This window comes from Ambystoma mexicanum, chromosome 7q (assembly GCF_040938575.1).
Source record: "Ambystoma mexicanum isolate Mex_15411 chromosome 7q, UKY_AmexF1_1, whole genome shotgun sequence".
Taxonomy (NCBI): domain Eukaryota; kingdom Metazoa; phylum Chordata; class Amphibia; order Caudata; family Ambystomatidae; genus Ambystoma; species Ambystoma mexicanum.
Genome location: NC_090941.1, coordinates 1,025,935,988 through 1,025,949,496, shown reverse-complemented (window position 1 = coordinate 1,025,949,496; position 13,509 = coordinate 1,025,935,988). Strand labels below are relative to the sequence as shown.

The 13,509-nt window shown below is 52.7% G+C and overlaps 1 protein-coding gene across 4 annotated transcripts in view; it reads right to left on the bottom strand.

Annotated features, from left to right (window-relative positions):
* The window catches only part of NUMA1 (nuclear mitotic apparatus protein 1), a 1,289,555-nt gene that overhangs the window by 1,083,570 nt on the left and 192,476 nt on the right, over positions 1–13,509 (bottom strand). The gene's annotated exons all lie outside the window — the stretch shown is intronic.

The window sequence follows — 13,509 nt, the reverse complement described above, 5'->3', positions numbered from 1 at the left end:
TGGCTACACTGCCCACGAACGTCATTAAAATAGGTGGAGCATATCGTTCTGACTAGTGATATCAGCTTTCAGCGTGGGTGATCTGAATTACTGCCGCTAGGGCACTTGAATTTAGGGCGAGGGATCAACGGATCAGATTAGCACAAGATGGCGGTACCCGACCCGTCATTTTCGCAAGTGTAAAAGTGAGAAAAACTAAGGAAAGATGCATTGGAATTTTTTTTAAGATCGATGTATACTCAAAAATACATGCCTGATCGATTGGGCCAATACAATTTCGGCGATACTACCTTTTTAAGGCTATCCAGTCCTCGGTGGCACAGACAATACCTTAGGTGGATTACATTACAAAGCAAACACACAAATCTATGAAATAGGTGTCCTCATGCTAGTGGACAGAAGCCCAGTCTTGTCCAGGTTAGCTGCTAGTTCCCTGTACATCGGAAATAACGTGGGAGATGGGATCAATATGGAAGAGTGTAGTAAAAGATGAAAACCACCCCATAACGGTTCTGCTGTCAATTCCACGCAAGCAAATACTATTTTAATCATGTCCCCATAGCGGACCGTATCAAAGGCCACGGAGGTCAAGAGAGGTCTAGTATCAGAGCCACCTCCATCTTTCAGAGTTATACATGGCATATTCAACAACCTGAAGATTAGCAGTCACGGTAACACACCAAAGTCGGAAGCCAACAGACTCACATGAGACTTCTCTAGGAGAGAAGATGTGAAAAGAAAGTCGTTTTGATGCGCACTTCTTCAGGAACTTGCAAAAGAAAAGCAGTAACAGTAATGTGCCGAACATTAGGAAAAAAATTCTGCAAGGCTAAAGTGGCTAAAAAATGGTTTCATTGGAAAGGATAATGGGACAATAGATGGATTAAGAACCACACAAGTGATTTCCTCCCGATTACAAGGCTAGGGAGGCATGCCTGTGAAAATCTGTCACTGGCTGTGGTCCGGTGCTCCGGTTCGTAGCAGTGCATCTACTTCTTGAAAAGACCAACCAGGAGGTAAGGGTAAAAGTAGGGTTAGCGCCCTGCACTGGATAAGCTTGACACAGGGGAAGGTGCGGCCCCAAGTACAGCAACTGCAAGCAGTTGAGGGAGTCAGGACACCCCTCCTATTGGCTGAGCAACTGCAGAAGATAAGGAAGTAGGGTGCACATGGGAGTGCCTGCCAGATGTCGAACACTGAACCAGAGGGATGAGAACACCTGCACAACACCTCTTAACGACATATCTGCTAGACACTTCTCCCTTGTCCCTATGCCATCCCCTTTTACCTCTGTCAACTGCAAATATATCCTAATATGCCCGTTTGCAACTGTATAGATATGCCTGCAACTGTAACATAAGAAATGTAAGATATTCATAATTGTAAAACATGCCTGCAACTGTAACATAGGACATGTAAGAAATTCATGTAACTGTAACTTCAGATGCTCACAGGCAACTGGGCGCTTAACGGCCCGGCGCGCTCTTTAAAGCAATACAACTGAAGCACCAGACCAACGCTGGCAGGTCAAAGCAGAATGAGGGTCAGACAATGCAAAAGCTAAGCAAAGCATTGCAACGTGACCTGCTTCGATTTGTGGAGCAAGGAGAGGGTTGGGTGAGAAGGAACAAGTTACTTACCTGTAACTGTTGTTCTCCAGCATGGGTCTGGCATGGATTCACATGCTCATGAATATTCCCCGTCAGGCTGGGAATCCTTGGTAAAGAAAAAATCAGTATCAGTTTCGTTTCTGACCTGTCTTTCGTATTAGTAACCAATCACTGACCTCTGCGTCATACTGACCACAGCCAATGACTGCCCTCTACCTAAGCCCCGCCTCTGGCAGCCATCTTCAGATTTGGTAGCACATGAAGTGGCAGTATGACCAAGTGAAGAGCCGCAGAGGGGTAGGCGGGAAGGTTCGCATGTGAATCCATGCCAGAACAATGCTGGAGAACAACAGTTACAGGTAAGTAACTTGTTCCTTTTCCAGCATGGGGTCTGGCATGGATTCACATGCTCATGAATAAAGAATACATAGCAGTACACACATGCACAACCACGGGAGGTGGCAAAGGCTCAACATTAAGCATTACATCAAACTCAACATTAAGCAATTCTTACCTCCTCACCAGGCTCACCTTAGGCGAACAGGTTGCGCAGCACTGCTTGGCCGACCCTGGACTCCTCCCTGGAATCCCGATCGACGCAGTAGAATTTCGTGAAGGTGTGCGTCGACCTCCACGTAGCAGCCCTACAGATGTCCAGCAAGGGCACACCAGATAGGAACGCCGTGGTAGCTGCGATCGCTCTGGTGGAATGGGCTCTCGGACAGCCAGGCAGCGGTTGGTTTGCCAACCGATGACAGTACATGATACAGCCGGAGAGCCATCTGGAAATGAAGTCTTCGAGAGAGCCTTCCCCTGATTGACAGGTCCAAAGTTCACAAAGAGTTGTGACGTCTTCCGAAAGCACTTTGTGCGGTCCACGTAGAACTTCAGCGCTCTAGCCACATCCAGCGAGTGCAAAGTCCTTTCAGCCGGCGACGAAGGCGACGGGAAGAAAACAGGCAACACCAAGGGGTCGTTGAGGTGGAATTCCGACGGCACCTTGGGCATGAAGGAGGGGTGCGTCCTGAAAAGTCAAGTACGGGGCCTTGCAGGAAAGGGCCTGGATCTCACCCACCCGTCGTGCTGAGGTGATGGCCACAAGAAATGCTGTTTTCCACGACAAGAACTTCAACAGAGCCGAGTGCAGAGGCTCGAACGGAGGTCCCATGAGCTTGGTCAGCACCACGTTGAGCTCCCACGCCGGGGCCGGAGCCTTCACCGGCGAGAACGATCTGAACAGTCCCTTCATGAACTCTTTCACCAGACAATGAGACCACAAAGACGTCCGCCCCGTGGTTCTGGTGTATCGGGAGATCGCAGCAAAATGAATCTTGATGGACGCGTGCGCCAGTCTAGCTTTGGCCAGCGTCAGTAGGTACGGCAGTACCTGGGGAGCCGTAATCCGAAGAGGGTTAATCTTCTGTGCGTGGCACCAGACAGAGAACCTCTTCCATTTGTGTCCGTAGCATTTAAGAGTTGAGGACGCCCTGGCCTTTGCAAGAACCTCCCTGCAGTCGGCCAGTATGTCGTATCCTCCAAACTCTAACGCTGCAGGAGCCAGGCCTGCAAGCTCAGCGACTTCGGGTCGTGATGGAGGATGGCGCCTCCTTCCCTGGAGAGAAGATCCGCGTCCACTGGCAGCTTGATTGACGGGGACGCTGACAAGTCCAGAAGGTCCGGGAACCATATCTGCCTCGGCCACGCAGGTGCGACGAGTATCATCTTGCACCGTGACCTCTTGAGCTGGTTGATGAGCCGGATCAGCAATGGCAATGGAGGGAACGCGTATAGAAACAGGCCCTCCCAGGGGAACGAGAAAGCATCGCCCATGCTCCTCGGCTGGGGAAACCTGCTGGCAAACCTCCGGCACTTGGAGTTCGTTGCCGTCGCGAACAGATCGATCTGGGGTGTGCCCCACCGTCGGAAGAGGCGGTACACTAGATCCTGTCATAGTTCCCACTCGTGGCACGAGCGCAGCTCCCTGCTGAGTGAGTCGGCGATGGTGTTTTTTATCCCTGCCAGATGAAACGGCACCAGAAACATCCCTTGGGCGACGGCCCAATGCCACAGGTCCTGCGCCTCCATGGACAGGGCTGGGGACCTGGTTCCGCCTTGTTTCCTGATGTAGAACATGGTGGTGTGTTGTCGGTGAAGATCCTCACCACCTTGCCCTTGAGGGACGGAAGAAAGGACCTGAGGGCCCAAAACACTGCACAGAGCTCCAGAACGTTGATATGGAGGGACTTCTCCTTCGGGAGCCAAAGGCCTCTCGCGTGCAGATTTCCGGTGTGCGCTCCCCACCCTTCCAGGGAGGCATCCGCGGTCACTGTCTCCTGGTGGCCGGGGGCCTGGAAGTCCATGCCCGCCGCCAGATCCGGTGGTGGGGCACCCGCGCGCATCGCTCGTCGGAAACTCTCGTCGAGTGTGATCCTCTCCTCGAAGCTGCCCGTCGTCTGGATCCAGCGCGCGTCCAGGAACTCCTGCAACGGGCGCATCCGGAGCCTGCACAGGCGGATGAGGTAAATGCAAGAAGACATCATTCCGAGGAGGGACTTGATGGACCCCACTCTGGCCGTGTCCGCAACCAGCATCCGCTGCACCTTGCCCAAGATGACCCTCGTCCTTTCCTCTGACGGAGAGGCCAGAAGCGACACTGTCGAGCTTCGCTCCCAGAAACAGTGCGTCTTGCGCGGGCACCAGGTGGGACTTGGCGTAGTTTATGGAGAATCCCAGGTCCGTGAGAAGTTGGACGGTCCTTGCCGTGTGCTCCACGGCGAGCTCCTTCGTATTCGCTCGGATGAGCCAGTCGTCCAGGTAGGGGTAGACGTGGATCCCCTCTCGGCGCAGCTGCGCCGCCACCGGTGCGAGGCACTTGGTGAACACCCTGGGTGCCGACCGCAGTCCGAAGGGAAGGGCTCTGAACTGGTAGTGACGCCCTTGGACCACGAACCTGAGAAACATTCGGTGTCCCTTTAGGATGGGAATATGGAAGTAGGCATCCTCCAAATCCAACGACAGGAAATCGCCCTCCTCCCGCTGACCCAGGACGTGTTGGAGGGTGACCATCCGGAACATCTGTGCCTTGATGAATTTGTTCAGTCGTCGTAGGTCCAGGATGGGACGCCATCCTCCCGTCTTCTTCACGAGGAAGTATCTTGAGTAAACTCCAGAGCCCCGAAGCCTCTTTGGGACGAGCTCGATGGCGCCCTTCCTGAGCATCGCCTTTACCTCCAAGAGAAGTTGAGGGACGTGATGTTCTTGCCTGGCCACAGGGGGGACGCGCGGGCACTTCTTTAGAAACTCGAGCGCGTGACCCTGAGCTAGGGCGTCCAGCACCCAACGGTCGGTGGAGATTGACTCCCACACGCTGACTAAGCTCGCCAGCCGGCCTCCCACCGGGGTGCTTCGGTGGGGGCCCGACCCCACAGCCGGTTCAGTCCTGCTTCGACGAGGCTTTGCCGCCTTGTCCTCCTTGGCGACGACGGCGGGGTCCGCCTGACTTGCCTCATCCCCTGTAAGCTTCCTGCGACGACGAACGGGCCGCCTGACGGTAGGTGGAAAATCTGCCGCCGGAACCTTTGGAGGCCCCCTGTTTGCCTCCGCCGCTCCGAAAGGGCAGCCGCCGCTGCTGGAGAACCCCAAGAGCCCGGGCTGTCTCCGTGTCTGCCTTGATGGCTTGAAGGGAATCGTCCACTGTTTTCCCAAACAGGTTGTTTCCGTCGAACGGCATGTCCAAGACTCTGGTCTGCACGTCCTGACGGAAGTCCGTAGCCTTGAGCCATCCACGCCGCCTAAGGCACACGCCGTTGCCCAACTGGCGAAATACAGTGTCAGCGATGTCCGTCGCAATCGTGATGGCGTGGTCCGATGCCACCTCCTTCCTGCAAGATCTCTAGGGCTTCAGCCCTCTTGTCGTCCGGTAGGAAGACCAGCAGGGGGGCCAGTTTGAACCACAGCTCCCTGTCGTAGCGGGCTACGATAGCCAAGGCGTTGGCCGCCTTAATCGTCATCGCTGCAGACGAGATGACTCTGCGTCCCATCGTATCTAACTTCTTTCCCTCGCCGTCCGGCAGGGAGGTCGACGTAGAGGCCGCGCCCCACCCCCCCGCTTTCTTCCTGGCCGCCGCGGAGACGACCGAGTCCAGGGTCGGCTGTGCCCCAAGGCACAAGGGGGCCGTGTCCGGGACCCGGTATTTCTTCTCGTACCGATCCCTTCTAGCCGGCGTCGTGGATGGGTTCTTGAGGCGGGCTAGGCCCTCATCCCAAATATCGTCCAGTAGAGGTACAGAGAGGACCGTCTTCCTCTTGGCCTCGCGCCGTTGATAAAGGAAACCTTCCTTCTTCTCTTCCGGGCAGAGCTGGAAAAGCTCGGATGCCCTGGCGATCATGGAGTGAAACGATCCAATCTCGTCGGGCAGGGAAGCCCGGGTGGGAGGGGACGACGGCATATCCTCGTCGTAAACCTCGTCGTCCGTACCCGTCGCGGCTGTGTCAGTCCCCGTATCATCCCCACGAGTCGTGGACGGGGAGGAGGGCTGAACAGGGCGCGATGGCTGAAAAGGAGGTGGAGGATGAATCCTTCTTCTCTTAGGGGGAGGGCTCCCAGAAGGGCCTGGCTCCGGGTCCCCCGTCGGGAGCGGTTCCTCCGCTGGTGATAACGGCAGTCTCGTCCTCATCTCCGAGCAGAAGGACTGTATAGCCAACAAAATGGCCGCCGAGTTGTCTTGCGGCACTGGTTACGGGGAGTCCGACGGGCGGTCAGTGGCCCCGTCGGCACCCTCGACGTTATCGTCTCCCACGTCGGGGTCCCTCCCGACTGGCTGGTCTTCTTCCACGCCAACGCCGTGGCTCAAGACTTCGATCAGCTCTTCCTCAGAGGTAGAGGCCGAATCCACGACGACCTCCTGCCCCCCCTTTTTCTTCTCCGTCGGAGGTTTCACGGGGGTCCTGTCGATGGGCATAAAAGAAGACTCCCTCCGCGGTGGCAGGGAGACTGAGCCCCGAGGTCGCCACCACTGGTGCAGCCTCCACAGGCTGAGCCAGGGCCGCCGCGACAGTCTCGATAGAGGCCTTGGCAGGATGGATTAAGGCTTTCACCACCCTAGGTGCGCTCACCGCCTTCCCCTTGGGGGGAGGGTCCCTGCCTCGCTCCCCCTCCGATGGGGCCTTCGAGCTCGACCGGGGTCTCTCCAGGAGCTTTGCCGGGTGCTCGGCCTTCCTCTTACCCGAACTAGAGCGTTGGCTCGTGGTTGAGGGTGCGCCCTGCTTTGCGCCCGTAGAGCCCGACCGTTCGGCGCTCCCGGTGCCAGCGGACTCGCGGTGCTTGGCCTTGTGTTGGACCCCCGTCGCCGGGGCGTCCTCAAAGGTCTTAGAAGACCGCTCGGACTTCTTCTTCTCGCCTGACGGGTTCTTCCCTTCCAGCCAGTTGGCGAGACGTTGATGGCGGTCCTTCATGGTCCGCTCCGACATATTGCCGCAAAACGCAGTCCTTCTCCACGTGCGTCTTGTCCTCATGTAGGCAGTAAAGACAAAGGGAGTGTTCATCCTCAAAGACATTCTGAAGCTGGCATCCAGGGCAGACCCTGAACAGCTTTCCGGGCGTCGAGCTTCCCTTCTCCTGGGCCATGTCCGAGATGGGCCTGAGAATACTTCTGGAGTCCTCCAAAAGCGTGGCTCGACGAAATCTTCACCCTTGAGGGGCGTAGACGAATCCGACACGGGTCCCCGTCGATCGGATGAAGAAACGGTGGAGCTTGAGACTCTTTTGACCGAAAAATAGAAGTTTTTTGAGAAAAAACATGAAAAAAATAGCACTAACGCTCGAGAGCAATAGCACGAGGATCCCAACTCTTGAACGTGCGGTAAAAATCTGAAGATGGCTGCCAGAGGCGGGGCTTAGGTAGAGGGCAGTCATTGGCTGTGGTCAGTATGACGCAGAGGTCAGTGATTGGTTACTAATACGAAAGACAGATCAGAAACGAAACTGATATTGATTTTTTCTTTACCGAGGATTCCCAGCCTGACAACGGGGAATATTCATGAGCATGTGAATCCATGCCAGACCCCATGCTGGAGAAATGCGCCGTCAACACCACTCTACCAATCAGTTCACAGGAGAAAACGTGAACACAGCTGAACCGTGAGTGATGGAAAAAAGTGAACCAGAGATATGAAGATTCTCACCAATCAGAGTCCAAGCAAGAGCCTAAAGAGTAAATCAACTTACAGTAGAAGGCGTATTGAGAAGCACAAACTGAAGACTGGAGCATGATGGGATTTCGTATCTGGAATCCCAGAGAGGACAAACATTTTAAGTGAAAAGCTACATGTTGGATACATGGCCCATAGTGTCCTAATTCCCCACAGTGAACTATGGACAGACCACACAACAATCGGGGAAAGTAGTCTGAGTGATACACTGCATGCTGACATACCAAATCCTACAAAACCAGATCGAACATCAGAATCCAGAACGGACAACGATATTGCTTGCTTGGAAAAGGAGCCCTAAACATGCCCCCCCAGCCGATCTGCGGTGAAGAACAGTAAAAAAATAAAGAGCAGTAAAGCAGGATTCAATCAATTGGAATGAACCAAAGAGGCTGGTTTCATAAAAAGACATTGGACCATCACGTGGCTAGTTCAAAACAGGTGTACCATTCACCCAAAGGCCAACCAGTGACTACTCAACCCAGAGGCCAAAAGTCAACCATGAACTGCTAAACATTAGTTACAAAATCGTGATAAGTTTACACAAAAGCAACATAGCATATTTCGAGTCTGCTAGGCTAAGGAGCAGTTAACATACTTAATAGCTATCATGGACAATACCATGTCAAGAGAATAATGAACGGAAATGGAAGGGGGACTTCAATGGGGTCAATGTTTGGTGCCCTTTGAAAGGTTTTCGCGACAGATCCAGGATTTTGGTCTGCAAAAATATGCTTGAAGTTTGATCAATTGTAGGCGGAGCGAGAAGAGGGAGTAGATGATAACGGACACAGAAATTCCCAGGAATGGTTCTATGCAGAGGTGGCTTTTCCATGTCAATAGATGGGATGTGGCAGACCTGGATAGGAACAATTCAATTATGCTTGCATATACAGGATAATCTATGTACACCAATAACATGGTAACAGTCGACCAAAACCTGTAGTGAACTGCTGTAGTGGCACAGGGTCCCATGCATAATGGATGGCCCGTTATCTAGGTAACCATGTAAAAGGTCATCCAAAATGTGGCCATTTTCTTGGGTGCAATCCAAGGTTGTCCTTACTCTCCCATCAAGGTTTTTCCCAAATGCTGCCCCAGTGCCAATATGCGCTTGCGTTTACAATGCACTTCACGGTTAAATATTAAAAGTAGATGAGTGATAGAGTTAAGATGAAGTTTAGGGCGCCCTTTGCATGCATACCTGTGTAAGAGAAAGGAAAACACCTTTTTGGGCCAATACGCAGACACCATTTTGGTGATCGCTAGCACTTCCTAGGAAGAATGCATCCAAAAGCCATGAAAGCTACCGACGATGTCAATTGAGATAGAGGCGCGAATTACTCACAGATAGTCTGCAGGCATAGTTTCTTACATAAAGGTGAAAGAGTAAACAAGGCTTTAAAAATAGTTATGCTCGACAGGAAGAGCGTTTTTACTGGGTCTGCGCTGGCAAAGAGGGTCGACACGCATGCCTCCGTTTCCGCGTGGAGAAGCAGGCCATCTCCAAATACCCGAGAAGTTTCAGCCGTCCACGGATAGTAATCCTCAATCCACAGGTCTCCATCTTCCTCGGCACAGTACTTTGCAGCTGAAAACAACAGAACAGGTGTAACTTTCACAAATAAGACCTGAAAGTGTAACAGAACAATTTCCTGTGCAATTTACATCGAATCAAGCAAGAGGGGCCTGCAGCGGCCCCTTAGTACCTTCCGCATCCGGCCTTCCCCAGACTCTGCTTTTCACAGGTGGGGTGTGACGAAAGTTCGGCGAGTCCCACGTGGCATGAGAGCGCCCCAAGTCAATCATCACGATTTGCCTCGAGTAACCCCCCCGCCTCAACGGAGAGTGTAAAGTTAAGGCCGTATACAGAGAAACCCCCCCCGGTGCGCGCACCCCAGTGTTGTGGGGGGGCCCAGCCCGCCTGGTCTGTGGAGTCCGGGGGGAGCCCTTGTGGAGATGATCGGGGAGAGCCTATGACCTGGAAAGAGGACCTACAGAAATTTCGGCGCCTGCCCCCAAGATCATCAACCTGCCCTGAGATGACGGCCCGACGCACCTGGATATGTCTGACACTAGCACAGTCACCAAAGGTATGGCTGCCCTCCTGGAGGAAATAAGAGGCTTCAGAGCAGACATAACGCTACGGTTGGATACCCTGGATAAAAAAGTGGACAATATAGATGACAGGGTCCAGGCGCTTGAAAACAACACAGCCTCGAATGACGTTTGAGACGCAATTCGACATGCGCCTATCGGAAGTCGAGAGGAGAAATGCTCCCTAAAGCTTGATGACTTAGAGAATAGTGAACAACGCTGTAATCTTCGCTTTTTGGGGTTCCCGGAGCGGGAAGGTGAAACGCAAATGGACATAATCAAAGCTGTAAATGCGGTGGTGGGATCACTGAGGGGGCGAACACGAATGAACCCACTATTGATAGAGCTCACAGGGCGGGAGCGGTCAACAGGGGCCACAGGTCCATTCTCGTACGTTTCCACTACTTCGCGGAGAAGAACAAAATTCTGGAACTGGCACATAAGAAGGGCCCGGTGGACTGGGAGGGGGCCCGGATTTCGGTGTACCAGGATCTGTCCGCCTTCACCCTGGCAAGACTTTGCTCCCCGCTGACGAAAATGCTCCAAACCAAGGGGGTCCGATACAGATGGGGACACTCTTTTTCACTTTCCTTTGAACTGGAAGGGTACAAATACACCCTGGTCACGGGAGGATGACATTCGTAGGGTTTCGGGCGAACTTCTCGGAGAACCAAACATGGAAGTGGAAGAGCAAGAGCGCGGAAGAGAGCCGGTTGGACCCGGGAGAATTAAGGCTTCACAGGAGAGACGTAAAGTCCGAGGCCACAGGAAGTTCAGAAGAGTGGCTCCGACATCCCCTGGTCAACCTGACACTTGAGGAACCCCAAGAAGCTTCACAGTCAAGTTTGTTTTTTATGTCAATGGGGGAAGCACTGTAATTATTTGCAATCTGAACATGACAGGGGGGGTCAGGGGGCTCAAGTTGTTATTGAAGAGCTCAAGAGCCCGGAGGAGGGAGACAATGGTGGCCTGGCACAGCGACAGGATGAAGCCGCTGGTCCACCAGGCGTTCAGGGGGGAGGAAGGGGCGGGAAGGGAAAAGTTGGGATTTGTTCAAGAGGATTTTAGTTGGGTCAAGCCAAGTTTTCTGGTCTGTTTTGTAACTGCGGATTGGTTCTTTGACTATAGCGGGGGGCGGAAGTACTGCGGGAGCACTGGAATTAGCCGTCCCGAGAAGGGAGACATAAGCTTTTACTATCGCTATGATGGATGATTCCTTTCAATTTTTGACAGTGGGTTCGTTAAACGTGCGGGGGCTCAACTCTCCCACTAAAAGGTTGTTGCTGGTGAGGGAATTTTCAAGGCTCCGGCTCCAGTTCTTATTTGTACAAGAAACACATTGGGTTAGGGACAAGGAACCAAAGCTGAGAGCTAAAGCTATTGAACAAGTGTATGCAGCGTCCTTCCAGGCCAAGAAACGAGGAGTTGCCCTATTGGTTTCTCCAGGGGCACACTTCGTTCTCAAAGCCCAGAGGTCAGACCCGGAAGGACGATATATCATGGTCAAAGGGGAGGTGAGGGGTCGGCTGTTCACTCTGGTCTGTATTTATGCTCCAAATGAGGCGCAAGATGTCTTCTGGATGGAGATGAGAGAAAAAAATTGTAGCATTTTCTGAGGGTACTTTACTGGTTGGGGGGGGGGGGGGATTTTAACATGGTTCTTTGCCCCGACAGAGACAGGAGCTCGCCCAACCCATGTCCTAATCAACACCTCCAAAAAAATTGGCTGAGGCTTTTCAAACAGTTAACGAAGACCTGGGCCTGAGCGCGACACACCACACAAAACAAGATCGCAACCCCGACTTCACATTTTTCTCGAAACCTCATGCTACATTTTCCCATATTGATTACATCCTGGTTGACGCCACGCTCCGGGGCGAGGTCACGGAATCTGGGGTAGAGGTGGTTCCCTGGACTGACCATGACATGGTTAGAATAAAAATGGGTATGCCCTCGGCCTCGCCACCTGGGTCCCTATGGAGGTGTAACAACCTCCTTCTGCACGACAAAGATACGGCAATCCCTCCTTACAGCTATTACAGAATACTTCTCTATCAATGACAATGGGAAGGTCGGTGTTATGGGTGTCTGGGAGGCATTCAAGGCGACCATTAGGAGCATTCTCATCGAGACAGGTTCAAGAAAAAAGAGGGAAAGGGGCCAAGAGGAGAAATTGAGGGAAAATATTGAGGCTATCCAACCGGGTGGGAAACTAAAAACACAAATGTTCCACGGGAAGTGGGAGGAACTCCAAAGGTTGCCCTCAAGCCTGGCAGATCTCCAGGTGGGACAAACAGAAAAAAAGCTGTCCTTCCTGAAACAGAAGTACATGGAAAAAGGGGAAAAGGCAGATAAAATATTAGCTTGGAGGCCCCGTGAGCTCAGAAATAGTAGGAGGGTTAATTACATCCGTCCACCGGGAGGGGAGTCAACGGCAAGAGATAATAAAATAGATGAACACTTTCGGCAGTATTATGAGCGCCTGTACTGCTCGGAATACGCAGGGGATGGAACCGAGATCGACAACTTCTTGGAATCCCTCCCGATTCCCGGCCTCTCACCCGAAAAGGCAGATATACTAGATCTCCCTGTATCCCCAGAGGAGATAATAGATACCATATCCTCCCTGAAGAGTGGAACAGCCCCAGGCGACGATGGGTTCACAGTCAAGTTTTATAAGACCTATCGGTCAACGCTAGCCCCGTTTATGGCCAAAATGTTTAACTCAGCACTTGATCAGGGCACCCTCCCACACTCTATGATGTCAGCATTGATAGTAGTAATCCCCAAAGAGGGGAAGGACCCTTCCCAGTGTCACTCATATCGCCCTATTTCCCTTCTTAACGTGGACGTTAAGATCCTGGCCAAGGTTCTGGCGAATAGACTAGCGAAGCTCCTCTCCTCACTAATACATGGAGATCAGGTAAGGTTCATTCCGGGACGCCAGGGTTCCGATAACATACGGAAGACCCTAGGCCTCATGCATGAGGCTTCGAGGCAGGGGGTAGAGGGCTACTTGCTTGCTTTAGACTCTGAAAAGGCCTTCGCCCGAGTCGAGTGGCCTTATATGGGTAGAGTTCTCCAGAAAATGGGCCTCGGGGAGAATTTTTGTAGGTGGGTCTCGACACTATATAATAGCCCCACGGCAAGATTCTTGGTCAATGGTGACACGTCGGAACCCCTGGCCTTAACTAGAGGAACCTGGCAAGGCTGTCCTCTTCCCCCCTTTTATTCGCTCTGGCAATGGAGCCCCTGGCCATAGCGATCAGAGCGGACCAGGAAATTACAGGGATATGTTGTGGCGATTGCGACTTTAAACTTTCCCTATTTGTCGACGATATTTTGGGTTATCTAACCAACCTCCAGGTCTCGCTACCTAGATTATTCGATCTTATAAACTTCTATGGGGCCTTCTCGGGGCTTAGGATAAACGCCTCCAAGTCTAGTATTATGCCTATGGGTCCCAGGGACCAAGACATTGGGGATCGCTCCGAATTATTGGGAGTGAGAATAGGACGAGTGTCCACTAGGTATCTAGGCACATGCGTTCCTAGGAACCTTTCGCTACTATATCAGTGTAACTTCCCAGAGA